This window comes from Alligator mississippiensis, chromosome 1 (assembly GCF_030867095.1).
Source record: "Alligator mississippiensis isolate rAllMis1 chromosome 1, rAllMis1, whole genome shotgun sequence".
NCBI classification, from domain to species: domain Eukaryota; kingdom Metazoa; phylum Chordata; order Crocodylia; family Alligatoridae; genus Alligator; species Alligator mississippiensis.
In genome coordinates, this window is record NC_081824.1 from 19,663,515 (window position 1) to 19,677,820 (window position 14,306).

Consider the following 14,306-nt stretch of genomic DNA (forward strand, 5'->3'; position numbering starts at 1 on the left):
ACTTTGTAAAATGGCTCCCTGAGGTTGCTGGGGAATGAACTTGATTACCAAGGAAATCACTTCTGATCCTATGTTATTATAAACCTAACACCTAGTGCCAAATTGTGGCTCCTTTTTTCTTTTCCAAGGTGCCTTTGCAAATAGTTCTCAGTCAGCTGGAGGGTAAATACAATCTCTGCTTTCCAAATGTGGACTTAGTTTTTGGAGCTGGCAGAATTTGTGGGCTCTTGGTTCTCAACTTGAGCTCAAGTGGCTAGAATGTGATGGCTTATAATTTACACTCTATATACAATCGTAAAGGACTTGGTTATTGATGTTGTCTTTAATATTCATTTACATTTTGATCAGTGGTATATGAATGTAAAATGACCATATTTCAGAATGATGGGTAGGAAACAGTTTTCAGCATTGCCCCTGTCTAAAATAATGCAGTACAGACCTCATAGCTGTCTATATTCATACTCATATGTGTATCTTATAATTGAATGTACTTATCTTCATAACATTCTTGACTGAAATTTTTTTTCCCCCCTTTATTCCCATATTATCGCATAGAGAAGTGATGCCCAGAGGCAAAGGTCATGTAGGAAGCCTGCAGCAGATCAAAGAGTTGAACTTGAGCTTTCTGAGTCCTAGTCAGGGCCAAGCTAAGTGTTGTACCATCCTTTGTCTCTCACCCAAGTTTTCAGTATTTTTAATAACCTGTTCTAAATGGAAAAGAAAAATTCTGTTGGATGGTCTTAATCTTTTGGAACTAATATGTCTGCAGGCACTGTTTATGCAAAACGCATTGGTACTAACATATTTGGCAGAAATACCCAACTTCATTTAACCAGAAGTTAAATTAGGTTATATGCCATCTCCTATTACACAGTGGCCATACATCTGATGTTTATCAGACACAATGTAGCAAGACATAATTTGATTTACTGCAGTAGAATATTGGGAGTGAACATCCACACGGTTACAGTCTTTTATGTCTGCTTCAGCCTGTGATAGCAATTTAGGCATAAAATGTTTGACCCAGATTGTTCAAATGAGTAGAACATTTAGTGCAACCCCTGCCATAACTGCTACCCATTGGAGAAAGTCCATCCATCTCTCATATTCATGTACACCAAAGCAGGCAGTTTTCCTTCCTTTGTTACAGGGAAAGAAACTTCTAATGTCTGCTAACTGCTGGACTACGTTCTCATATAGTCCTAGGGTCATCATAGCCTGCAGCAAGTGACTGCCAGAGCAGGTGATAATGAAAACAAGGAGAGAAGGTTATGGTGAAGTTCCAGCATTTTTTTCCTCGAATTATCACAGTGCCTTCAAATAGCCAATCACCATCTAACAGGAAATTAGTAGGTGTAATGCAGCAGGAAATAAAGCCGAGGCTCAACAGCAAAAAAATGCACTGGAAATTCTAGCTCTGTAGACAAATCTTAGCCCTCCTGGGGTTATGGACCGACAAACCTGTATACCTTGCAGAGGAGAATGGGGAAACTAAAGTGGGAGAAATAGCAGGACTAAGGAAGGATATGATAAAGGATGGGAAGTAAAAGAGGACCTGGTTTCAGGAAATATATGGGACATGGAGAAAAAGAAAACTGACTATGAACTTGACAGGGAGCAAAATGTGGATGATGGAGGGGGGAAAAAGGCAGTTTCTGCTGGTGTCCTCTGATAGAAACTCTTTCTCTGGCCCCAAAGAGAATTTGGGAGCCATCCAAATTTTCACAATTGGCCATTCATCATGGGTACCTCAACTGAAGGCTTTTGGTGGCTCATCTCTGCACAGACTGTGCATCTGAAGCTCCCATTGACTTCAGCTGTAAGTGCCTTGAACACGTGAACATCAGGCCCACCTTCTCAAGTTGAGCAACTGAAACCTAGAACACTAAAAAAAATACAGATGTCCTTGAAGTGCTGTTTAGGACAACCGTGCTTCTTCCCTCCATGCCCTAGTTCACCTTATAGAAACTGCTTGGGCATTTGTGTGAAAGGCATTAAAGAAGGATTAAATGCTAACTAAATAGTGGTCAGAAGTCTTCATCACTGAAATAGTGTTCAGACTAATTTTGTGATCTCTCTAATTCCTGATTCTATTCACACATACCCCAGATGTGGAGCTGTGGTGTCCTAGCTCCAGTTGAACCCTGGTAGTGCTGGTGTTTAGAAGCCTAGGCTGTAGCGTGGCCCTAAATCTCTGGCAAATAAAATATTTTTAAAGGGATTTTTTGGCCCTTTCTTCAGAAGTCCAAACCCTTCTGTGCTCATAGGAATATTGGTGATGCTACCACATTGGAACAAAAGCCTCTCAGGGCGCTTCCACATGAACGCGCATGTGCGTCTTTCAGTGACCTTGGGGTTTTTTATCAGGGATTTTTCAGTTTTCAAATAGGGAACACCAAAATTCCTGCTAGGGAGGCAAGTGGCAGGACCCAGGCAGAGGAGCCTGCTCAGAGCTAGCAACTTGGACCCAGCTGGAGGTAGCTGACCTCCTGGCCATTTGGGGCCAGGAGTACTTTCATGTGCAGACACGCCCTGAGAATCCAGACTTTAGGATGCAAAAAAATGGGGAGGGAGGATTTAAAACAGGGTGGGTTTAAAACCACATGAGTTGAATACCTCTCTTACTTCTACTTTTTAGCAAATTCAACACATAAAATTAACTTAATATAGATTTGCATTGCACCTTTTAAAAGGGCCTAGTTGGTTCATCACAGTGGGTATATGTGCAGCCCCTTTGAAAATCCAAAACCTGAATGCACAAAGGGTCAAATCCTATTCCACATATTAATCACTTAAGTGGAATTAGGCACTTAAGTGTGATCATACACTGAAAACCAGTTAACACAAAAGATGGATGCTGCCCCTGCTCAGTTTGTTGTGTTTCCATGGATTCGAGCAGGGTGGCATAGGATCACGCATATGTGCCTAAGGCCACGAAAACGCCTAAAAGGTGGAATAAAATATGGCACCCGACCTCTAGGTGCCCATGGGAAAGAGGATGAAGCAGAGGAATCCTGAAGCCACCTCAGTTACCTAACCAAAGTGAACTCTTGAAGTCAGAAAGAGAAAATGTATTATTCCTGAATCTATCAGACAGCTGTAGTTAGGGTTACGCAGTATAATTAAAGAACATGCAGTAGTGGGCACAAAATGACAGATGTAGTATGACTGTTCTAAAACATTTTTAGAAACAAACAGTCCTGATATTTTTTCATCCTCTGATGTTGTGTGGCATACAGCTTTTGCTTCCTAATAATGGAGTAGTCAAAACTGTGCCAAGACATGAACTGGATTTTAACCTGAAATGTACGAAGTGTGGGGTTGCTTGGGGTCTGTTCCCCATGTGAAAACGGATTTATCCATGTAACTTCCCTGTGAATTGAGAGAGTAACAATTCCCCTGCTTATGTTTTACTGTTGTATCAAGTGAGTGAGCCCTTTGCTTTTCTGTACTCTGTTGGAAAACCTCCTTTGGGGGGCTTCTGCTTTTTGCAAATGCTTTCCCACAAGGATGTGTGTCACCAGCAACTATTCATGTGGAAAACACACAATGAGTGAAAGATATTAATAGCCCCTAGTCCCACTGGGGACTTCGGTCTTTCAGGACAGCCTCTGCTTTCTCTCTTCCTCTTATGTAGCAGTAACACCTAGTAAAAATAGAAATATTGGCAATTGTTCTTCCTCCTCTTTTCCACCTACTTTTATAGGCCTCCAGGCTCCTGTATACTGAAGAAACAAGAGGCCCATCAAAACAGTTAGAAATGCAAAGTGTCAGGGGAGACTGCGACCTGTAGCCACCAAAAAATGTTTCCTAGACCCTAATTTTGGGGCTGTTCTTATGTGTGTTGTTGATACTCCCCTTGGCTTAGATGGACTGAAAACTGAATCTAATCAGCTCTGGAAATAGAAGTGTTCCCACTGCAGGTTTTGGTTCCACATCGGCAATAGAGCAGGGGTGGCCAGCCCATGGCATGCAGGTCATAACTGGCACTGGCAGCTGCGTTGTGGCATGCAAGCTCTGGGCACACAGTAAAGGGAGGCACTGGAATGGAGGCAGGGGGGTTGAGCCTCCAGCCATGTGAGGGAGAGTGGGGAAAGGACAGCTGCTGTAAGAGGAGGCGTCAAGTGTCACTGCCCAGAGTCAAGTTATCCTTTCTTTAGTCCTGCAGCTGCTGCCAAATTCAGGGCTTTGGATCCTTGCTCACCATACAAAACCACAGTGGTTGCAGAGCCAGAGAAGGGTTTGCCTGCTTCTTGAGAGTCTCACCTCTCACAGCAGCATCCTGCCCCTGCTCTCCTTTACGCAGCCAGAAACTTGAGCCTCTGCCTCCATTCCAGCTCCCCAAGGAGCAAGCTCTATCAGGTATACTTTGGATTGGGGCTGAGAACCAAGTAGCACTTGGAGGGGGTGCAGGACTTGATTTGAGGCACACCTGCAAAAGACTGACCGCTGCTGGAGGGTTCAGATGTTGATTAGATGTTCTCTGCAAGTGTTGGAACATGTGATATTTGGTGACTTGTCCCTATTGTTTCTCGTGCGGTTCACATTTTGAATATTTTGCCATAGTGCTAGCGTGTGAGAGGGATCTTTCTGCATACGTTAAATCCACAAAATGCAAACATTTTTTTTCTGTATCTTTGATGGTGGGTTGTTCACTGCTTGTAAAGGTTCCTCCTTGCAGTTGGGGAGGTGTAGGGCCGAAAAGGTCTTGAGGCACATGGTGAGCCAGTTTTCTTTTGCAGCAGAGTATACCAATGTATCTTACATCTATTATTGCTTTAAAATAGGGGTGCCAAAGGTCTGGCCCACTGAGCCTGATCATCCGGCCCACAGTACTGACCATGGATTTCAGAGTGGACTCACATACGGTGAGTGCTGGACTGACCCTGCTCAAGGGCCAGGGCACACTGCATATAGCACTTGGGGCCAGTCCAGAATGTATGCTGCATGCAGACATGCAGAGTATGGGACCGGTCTGGGGCATGTGCCACCTGCAATGCCTGCTCGAGACTGGACCCACATGCTGGATCCAGCATGTGGTGACAGTCTGTAGGCCCAGTCTGGCCCATGGGCTGGGTCTGCACCATTCATCCAGCCAGTGGAACCAGCCCTACCCATGGGCCTGATGAGTTTGACACCCTTGCTTTAAGACATTAGCGCTGCAGTACAGGTGCATTTTGCTCCCTGCACACAGGACAGGCATAGTGAGACAATTCCAGGGATTGGCATAGGAAAGGTGACAGGGCAGGTGAAAGGTGGCCAGAAGCACTCACCCTTAACTGATCAAACTGAAATTGTTCGTAATATTCCCTGTGGCTTCTGTTGAAGCAGAGAAAAGGCATTGTTTGAAGGTTTTCCATGGCCTACTCAAATTAGCTAGCTCCCCATTCACATAGTGCTGTCCTCAGGAGCTCAGCTAGTTGCTAAAGCCGATAAAAAAAAAAAAAAGGCGGGGAATATTTTCCATAGATTTTTGTGTGAAAACACTCTATCACTGTTGAAAAATGTTCAACCAGCTCTGCCCATTCCCTCCACTACATGCCTGCATGTCCATTCAGTGCTTTGTGCAGGAGTCAGATTTAGGCTAGCAGTTTGTCACAGAAATATGTACAACAAAATCATAGCTGAGCAGGGGCAGATGTTGGTAGAATGTGGCATGGACTGTTCCCTGACGTGTGATGTCTCTGCCTCCCCTGCCACCTGTCCTCCCTTTTCATTACTGCATATTCAGCAGTGGCAATGCTTAGTGCCAGCAGGATGCACGAATGAAGTGGGCGTATTCTCTGAAGAGCCTGCTGATCCTCCCAAAGGAGTCCAGATACCTCCCTTCAGACACCTGGGACTGAGGTAGGAGCAGTGACAGATCGTTCAGTGGTCCAGAATTGTAGGAGAGGAGGTTAAAAGCCTCACCTTTCCATCGGGAAGCTAGGAACAAGAAACCAGTCAAAAGAGCTCTGAAAAAGCAGGAAGTCATCAAATACATGACCCTCGGGACAAACCACTTGCCGTAGTGAAGCAATAGTGTAGTGTCACTTCTGCAGTGAATACTATGCAGCGGTTTACTTCTGAGCGAAAGCAAATTACAGATGACAAATGGTTCTGTAAAATGTGCGTGGGCTGTTTGTGTTACAACATCAGGGAGCATATATAATCTCTCTTGCTAGCTTCGCAAGCGCTGAAAACTCCCTGTTCTCTCTGAAAACATGTTCCAATGAAATACAAAACATTATTATAAATAAAACCACCCACCTTGTATTAGCAAGTGGTGAACTTTAAAAGGAGCGGAAGCTCAAACTAGGAAATTACTCTAGTCCTGCAAGGCTTTACTGGAGAAGAAACTAACTGAAGAATGGCCCAGTCCACTGCAAGGAAGATGATCCCTTTGCAGAAGCATTTGCTAATAGTTGCCCCCTGGGGGCAGCATTATTGTTTCAGTTACTTTTAAAGAACAGGAAAAATCCTGGATATTATCTTTAGAAAAATAAATAAGCCATGGATTTGATATTGTGGTACTGTACAAACATGTCCCCTGCCCTGGAGACGTTACAATCTAAGGCAGACCAGCAAAACAAAGACAAGATGCTGGAAACAGTTTTGATAGAGAAGATGTGGGGTTTGTTGAGGGTCAGAATGGAGGGCAGATTGCTTCAAGAGTCAGGTTTGAAGGAAGGATGTGAAACAGTAGAAAAGGGGAGTTGAAAGAAACTATGATGGAGGTTTCAGGCCCCAAGTGGGGAAAGGTACAGTGGAGAGAGAGGAGTAGGGACAGGCAAGAACCAGGTTCAGGGCAAAGATTGTCAAAGTTTGTTTTCCTGGAATGTCTTGCGTAATCTTCTATATCAAAAAGTTTCATACAGATGGGCAGCTTTTTGATGCTTAGCTCTGATCTGCATGGAAGCTTTTAGGTTCTCTTTCCACTTAAATCAGTTCTGCTTATGAATTGTGTTTATTAAGGGAGAGTCTAGGCACCAACAGATATCACAGCCAAATCATACTAGACATTGTGCAGATTAGTAGAACAGTCCCTGCGTCAAAGAGTTTATCTTTATAGACAGAAGATTCAGTGGGTAGAGGAAAGGGACATAAGAAGAGAGGGATCTGTGAAATGGCACATTATCTGTATCCCTACAGAAAAATCTGCCTCTCTTTCAAAATCTTGGCTCTCCCATCGTGTAGCTGAATTCATTAAGATTTTTTTAAAGATGATAACTTTTTTGTTGGCTTCTGTGCCTGGAAACAAATTATATTTTCCATTACTACTGAGATATATAATAGTTGAATCAGCACATTAGTATGACAAGTATTTCAAACAATACTGTGCTCACTTTCTAAACAAAGTCAGACTATTTAGAGAAAAATTTATTTTGTGGATTCTGTACCCCTTCATCTTTAAAAATGCTATCCACCACACACACACCCTGCTCTCCCTCCCTCCCCCCCACAAAGGAAAGAGCTCTTCATTGTTTTAAAATAGTTGCTAGGCTTCCTATTCTGTACCCTCTGGCATGAAGTTAAATGGGTGATACCGTCCTTTAATAAATCATTTACTGCCTAAGAACTGTAGGCATATCAATCAAACAAAATGGATCAAAAACGGATCAAATATTCTATCTTGTACACCAGCACTGAAGTTGGATTTTGAAGCAAAACCTGCGTGCTATGGACTTGTTTTTTTATGTGGTCTCTGTAAAAAAGGACAGTAAAAAAGGTCTTCCTTATGTCCAGCTGAATCAGTTGTGGCGGAGTTTGTGACTGTTCGATCTTGTCATCCCTTGGGGCGCTCTGGTGAACAGACGTTCCCCCAGATACTGGTGGTCACCCCTAATAAACTTATAGGTGGCTACCAGATCACCTCTGAGCCTGCGTTTTTCCAGGCTGAAGAGTCCTATAGCTCTCAGACTCTCATCATAAGGTCTGTTTTCTTGACCTCTGATCATGCGCATGGCTCTCTGCACTCTCTCAAGCTTCTTCACATCCTTTTTAAATTGTGGAGCCCAAAACTGGACGCATTACTCCAGCTGCAGCCTCATCGAGGCCAAGTACAACAGGAGAATGACATCCTGGGATTTGCTTGAGAAGCATCTATGGATGCAAATCAGCATTTTGCTTGCTTTGCTAGCCGCAGCATCACATTGAAGACTCATGTTCATCTTGTGGACAATCATGACCCCCAAGTCCCTTTCATCTGTAGCACTAACCAGTGTAGCACTGCCAAGCCTATAAGCATGCTGCGGGTTTTTCCTCCCATGGCGGAGAACCTTGCATTTTTCAGTGTTGAACACCATCAAGTTCTCATCTGCCCATTTTCTGAGCCTGTCAAGATCTGCCTGGATCACTCTCCTGTCCTCAGGTGTGGATGCTTTACCCCAGAGTTTGATGTTGTTGGAAAACTTGGCCAGTCCGCTTCTGACACCAGTGTCCACATCATTGATGAAGATGTTAAATAGTATAGGACCTAGGACAGAGCCTTGAGGGACCCCACTGGTGACTGCGCACCAAGATGATTGGCTTCTGTCAACTACCACCCTCCGGGTCCTACCGCAGAGCCAATTCCGCAGCCAGCAGATTGTGGTGAGGTCAAAGCCACAGTTAGCCAGTTTTGCCAAGAGGTGATCATGGGATACCAGATCGAAGGCTTTTTTAAAGTCAAGATATATGACATCAATCTCTTCCCCCTTGTCCAGGTGATAGGTCACCTGGTCGTAAAAGGAAATGAGATTGGTCAAGCAAGACCTACCCACATAAAAAAAACCCCAAAACTCCATTAAACTCCATTTAGGCCATGTATCCTTGCTGCCTTAGGACAGTGTGGTAAGCATGTTAGCTTCTGTGATTTAAAAGTAAGATTAATGTTAGATTCAAGAAATCAAGAATTTCAGACAGCCAGAATAACAAAGCAGGTTAACAGGCAGTTCTTCATACCAGTGGCCTCTGCTGCGTGGGTCATCAGCCCTTCTCCAGTGCAGCACCTGGGGGTGGCCTTTTCATTTTCAGTCCAGAGTCATGGGTTCTGTATCTGAACTGGGCTGTGAGCATAAATGGCTAGTATTTATCTGGTGACCATGGTTTTTCCTTGTGACCATTGGTTTTTCTCATGGCGCTGCCAAATTGTTTTAGGGCAGTGGAGATGAATTAGATCAGCTAAGGAAAGCTGGATTTTGAAAATGCGAACCTTAATATAGTGATCAGGAAAAGAAAAGGAATATGTCCTGCAATTATGGTGACGGATGGGTGATCTGCACTCTAGAATTCACAATGTAAGGCCCTGTGCGTAAACAGTGCACTTGTTCAAGGTGGGGAGGAACAGACAGAGAGAGCTCTTATAAGAACACTTAAGCAATACCAGTACTCAAGGAAAGCCCCAAAAAGTGCATAAAGCTATTTTTTCACAGGTCTTCCAAACGATTCATAGATGCTAGTCGGAAGGCACCTCAACAGATCATCGAGTCCAACCCTCTGCCTAGGCAGGAAAGAGTGCTGGGGTCAGATGACCCCAGCCAGATGCCTATCCAGCCTTCTCTTAAAGACCCCCAAGGTAGGGGAGAGCACCACCTCCCTTGGAAGCCCATTCCAAATTCTGGCCACACTTACCGTGAAGAACTTTTTCCTGGTATCTAGCCTAAATCTGCGCTCTCTCAGTTTGTGACCATTGCTCCTTGTAACCCCAAGAGGTGCCCTGGTGAACAGAGCATCTCCAATCCCTTGCTGTGTCCCCCTAATTACTTTGTAGGCGGCCACAAGATCACCTCTCAGCCTTCTCTTGCAGGGATTGAAGAGGTCCAGATCCCTCAGTCCCTCCTGGAAGCCTCTAACCATACGAGTGGCCTTCCTTTAGATGCTCTTGAGTCTATCAACATCCTTCTTGAAGTACAGCGCCCAAAACTGGATGCAGTACTCCAACTGTGATCTGACCAATGCCGCATGGAGGGGAAGTATCACATCCTTGGATCTATTTGTCATGCATCTGCTGATGACTCAGCCAGCCAGGCATCAGCACAGCACTGGGGGGTCGCAGTTTTGACTGGCATGGTTTCCTCAAATTTAAGTTTTCTCCTTAAGCTTTCATACCTCTTCTGTATATTCCATATATGATCATGCTGTAGATCCTCACCAATTAATTACCTTTTAAAATCAACGTGTCACCCTGAGCCTTAACTGACTTCCCACCTACAGAGCGATCTGTGGGCTTGCTGTGCTCCTCTGTTCTGTCTTATTTTTCTGTGTTCTGCAGCTATCTCCAGTTTGTTTTGCCTGCAACAGTTGTTTCCAATGCCTCTATGCTCATTGCTTGCAGCTAATGGTGTCCCTTCAAGAAAATGACACCAGTTATGTGAAGGCAGCTTGCAGGCCTATAAGTGGGTCCTAGTAATTGGCAGATGGCCCTCTGCACCTGGGACAGCCCCTTTCCTGCCCTGCAGAGGTGGCATGGGTGAGAAGATTAGCTCTTTCACCCCTGGTAGTGTCACTACTAGAGTCCCAACCCTTTAAGCAGCAACAGGAATTCCCTCACCCTACCCCTAGCCCCCTACACCCTGTGCCAGCCCACTACACCCATTCTGTTGATTGGTAGGGCAGGCAGGACAGGGGTTGGGTAAAGGTGAGGAAATTTCTGCCACCACTTGAATAGTCTGAGAATTCCCTGGGACTGTTCAAGGGACAGTGCAAGTGCTGCCACCCCTTAAAGAGTCCCAGAGAGACCTGGGAATGTTTAAGGGGTTGGGAGCATTGGCGTTCCAGGGATTTTCAAGTGAGGATGGCAGCAAGGCTCTCTAACAGCTTATGGGAAGGCTGTACTCTCCCTCCAGTACGCTCCCTCCCTCCCCCTTGGGAGACTAGGGGATACCTATATCACCAAGTGTAAGCGTACAGGCATTGTATTTGGTGCTAGAAAACTTCATCCTCTGGCAAATTTGCTGTTTAACCAGCTAACAGTTTGTGGTGGCATCTCTATGTTTTTCCCACCCCAAACTGCTTACATACCTCTACACTTACTTTCTGTGCTAAGAAAAGGACATATTTCCTTACACAGATGTAACACCTGTCTGTGGCCCGAGGTGAATGTAGAAGTAGATGTCTGACTTCAAATAAGGATCTGCAAGTCTTAAGAATTTGAGACCTGCTCCCTCAGTAGGAAGGCTAAGGTCTTACTGGCTGTTTCATGACCAAATGAGGTTAAGTTCAGCACAGCCAAAGATTTGTTTTTTCTCTTTAATAAAAGCACATTAAAACCAAAGTCTATTTCAGCTAATAGTAATAACAGTGCTCTTGGGGTTTTTGAGCACCTGGTATTTTTAAATTCAAATATTTACAGAATTGTAATGTGATGGATGAGTTAATGAGAGAAGTGTCTCCAGTCTGTTGATTTTTGTGATGTTTTTCTTTTGTTATGTGGAATAAAGCCCATGGTTTTGGAGCATAAGCACAATGAACTGCTTCTACGGTTATGGAACAACTTGACTTTTCTTTGACGTTCTAACTATTGGCCGAAGTCTCTACTTTGCATAGTAGAGATGATTATTTAATCTCTATTATAGGCCGCGAGTAAATAAATACAGTAAGGGGAGAAATGTTAGTCCTGCTGAACTCAACAGGAGTTTTTGACCCACCTCAGACGCATCCACTGGCACAAAAGAATTTTATGTATTAATGGGGAAGATACAAGCAGCAAATTAAAAAGAATATTGCAGGGACCAAAAATACCTGCTGAACACATTGATATTATCTAAAACTCAAATCTAAGGCTTCAGGAACAGTCCACCTGTGGACTGTAGGAGAATGTGAAGAGGGATAGAATAGAAAGGAAACCCCAGCCTCTCTCTCCCAAAGCAGAGGAGTGGTAGTAAAGCTGCCTTACCAAACCCATTCAAACCATGGACAGCACAACTTTCCAGGGACAACCAGAGAATCCACACATGAATCTCCTAGTTTGGACCCTCATTTTAAAAACATCTGCACTTGGTTCCTCTATATTGTTGTTGGGCACCTGCTGCAGAACAGACTTGCTACAGCACAATGAAAAGCACCTGACCAATCAAGTCCATCCCAGTGGATGGCAGAGTTCACCTGTCCTGTTGCAAAGGCGGTCCTTGCAGACTTTAAATTCATCAGCTTCAGAACAATGAATTCTTTTTATTCCTTAAAATTGTTACAGAGCTTGTCTGCAAGGGGAAATGGCCCAGGATAGCTATTCTGCACTGTCTCTGTATTTGGCTACTCTTATAACATGTTATGAGTGCTTTTGTGCAGTTTATTTTCATCTACTTTGCAAGTGGATTAAGCTAAACTGCAAAAAAGGCAGAATTCTCAGACTATTTAAGTGGTGGCAGAAATATCCTTACCTTTACCCAACCCCTGTCCTGCCTGCCCTACCAATCAACAGAATGGGTGTAGTGGGCTGGCACAGGGTGTAGGGGGCTAGGGGTAGGGTGAGGGAATTCCTGTTGCTGCTTAAAGGGTTGGGACTCTAGTAGTGACACTACCAGGGGTGAAAGAGCTAATCTTCTTAATTAATCTCCAGGCTCCCCCAGGGTGCTTGAGCAGGGGCTGGGAGGGAGCACAGGGGCTAGCCCCAATGTGCATAGGGCCAGGAGAGCTCTTCTGGCTACAGCAGCAGCTGTCTTCTGGCCCCGTGCAGATTGTGAGCGGTCCTGATGCGCATGGAGCTGGGAGACAGCTGCTGCTACAGAGCTCTCTTGGCCTCATGAACATGGGGACAAGCCCTGTGCCCAGTGGGGCTTCCCTGCGCAGCCAAGGGGCTGACCAGAGATTTCCACACCCAGCTGGTGGCTGTCTGAGAGCTGCCTCGGAAACAGGACAGCTTCTATTGAGCCATCAGCTACGCAGGGAAACAGAGCTCCCCAGTCCCTGTGGGGAGCCGGGAGCTGAGCAGTGCTTGGACGGGGAGGGCAGAGAGCTACCCCATCCTGGCACTGCTTGGCTCCTGGCTCCTGGGGGGAGCCAGAAGCTGAGCAGTGCCAAGCCTTGGGAAGTTCCCCATCCCCTGTAGCCCTCTGGTGTTGAGACTGACCAGGAGCAAATTTGCGTCTAAACATACGCTACTGCACAGTATCTACTGCACGGTTAGTTTACTTGTTGTATTTACAGGTAGTAGCTAACTGCACAGTAGACAAATTTACTGAATAGTAAATGGTGCTCATGTGTGACACTTTACTGCACAGTAGATTAGTGTACTGCACAGTAAAGCAAGTAAAGCATCTCATGTAGACATGCCCATGGTAGAAAATTTGTCAGTAGCTTCCCTGTTAGGCTAGCTATTAGGACAAGGTGGACATGTCTGCATAAGACATATTAATGTGTGTTAGCCTAATTTAATGCATATTCCAGGCACGTGTCTACATGTGTGCGTCCTGTATGTGCATGCAAATGCAGGTATCAAAGTTAGGCATAATTAGTTAAAGCGCATTAACGCACGTGTAGACATGACCCGGCACTAACTTTAGTCCTGGATCTGCCCAGCCACTAGGAGCACATGGCAGGGCTGCAGGGACTTGGCACTAACTCTAGTGCACTAACTTTAGTGCCAAGTCCCTGCACGTGTAGACACCTGCTAAAAACCTGCTAATGCTTAATACACATTAGCTTAATGCACATTAAATTTAGTTGTGCTTAAATGTGCATGTAGACATGCCCAGTATTTCACAAACACACAGCATTGACCTCTTTACCACTAGCATCAGTGGAAAAGTTACCATTGACTTCAGGAGATGCAATATTGGAGCAATTGCATTTTATCTAACCCTAAAATCACAAGCTAATGCCCATGGCTGTCAATGGGCATGTTTTGACTTATTTTGAATATTATTTAAATAAAAAATAGAAAAAAGTTGCAGTAAAAGGTCACAGTGCATATGCATTTACAAATAAGGGTGTCTTCATTTTCGGGGGGGGCAAGTGTAACTAAGCCACTTTGAATTGCAGCTGTATATGGAACTCATTATGATGAAGCATGATAGGTGAGGAATAGGCCTGAGTGGAAATGTCTCTTTTACCTTATGAAAATATTTAAGGTTTTGAATTTTTTTTTCCTATTACAAATTGGGGATAAAAGGTCAAAAGCTCAATTTTTCATGGATTAAGAATCTGGAAGAAAATGATTGAGATCATTCACATAACTGTAAGTTGTTTAAATTTAGATCCTTCTAAATTCCCCCGCTCCCCTCCCCCATATACTATCATACATTTTTAGTTTTAAAATAATTGTGCATCAATAACTGGAATTTTTCATTTTGATGATTTAGTTTTTTCAAAACTCTTTCAAAGGTAAATTAATGGAAATCAATCTTTTC

The 14,306-nt window shown here is 44.3% G+C and overlaps 1 protein-coding gene across 6 annotated transcripts in view; it reads left to right on the forward strand.

Moving 5' to 3' along the window:
* Positions 1-14,306, forward strand: part of HS1BP3 (HCLS1 binding protein 3) — a 188,895-nt gene that overhangs the window by 64,160 nt on the left and 110,429 nt on the right. The gene's annotated exons all lie outside the window — the stretch shown is intronic.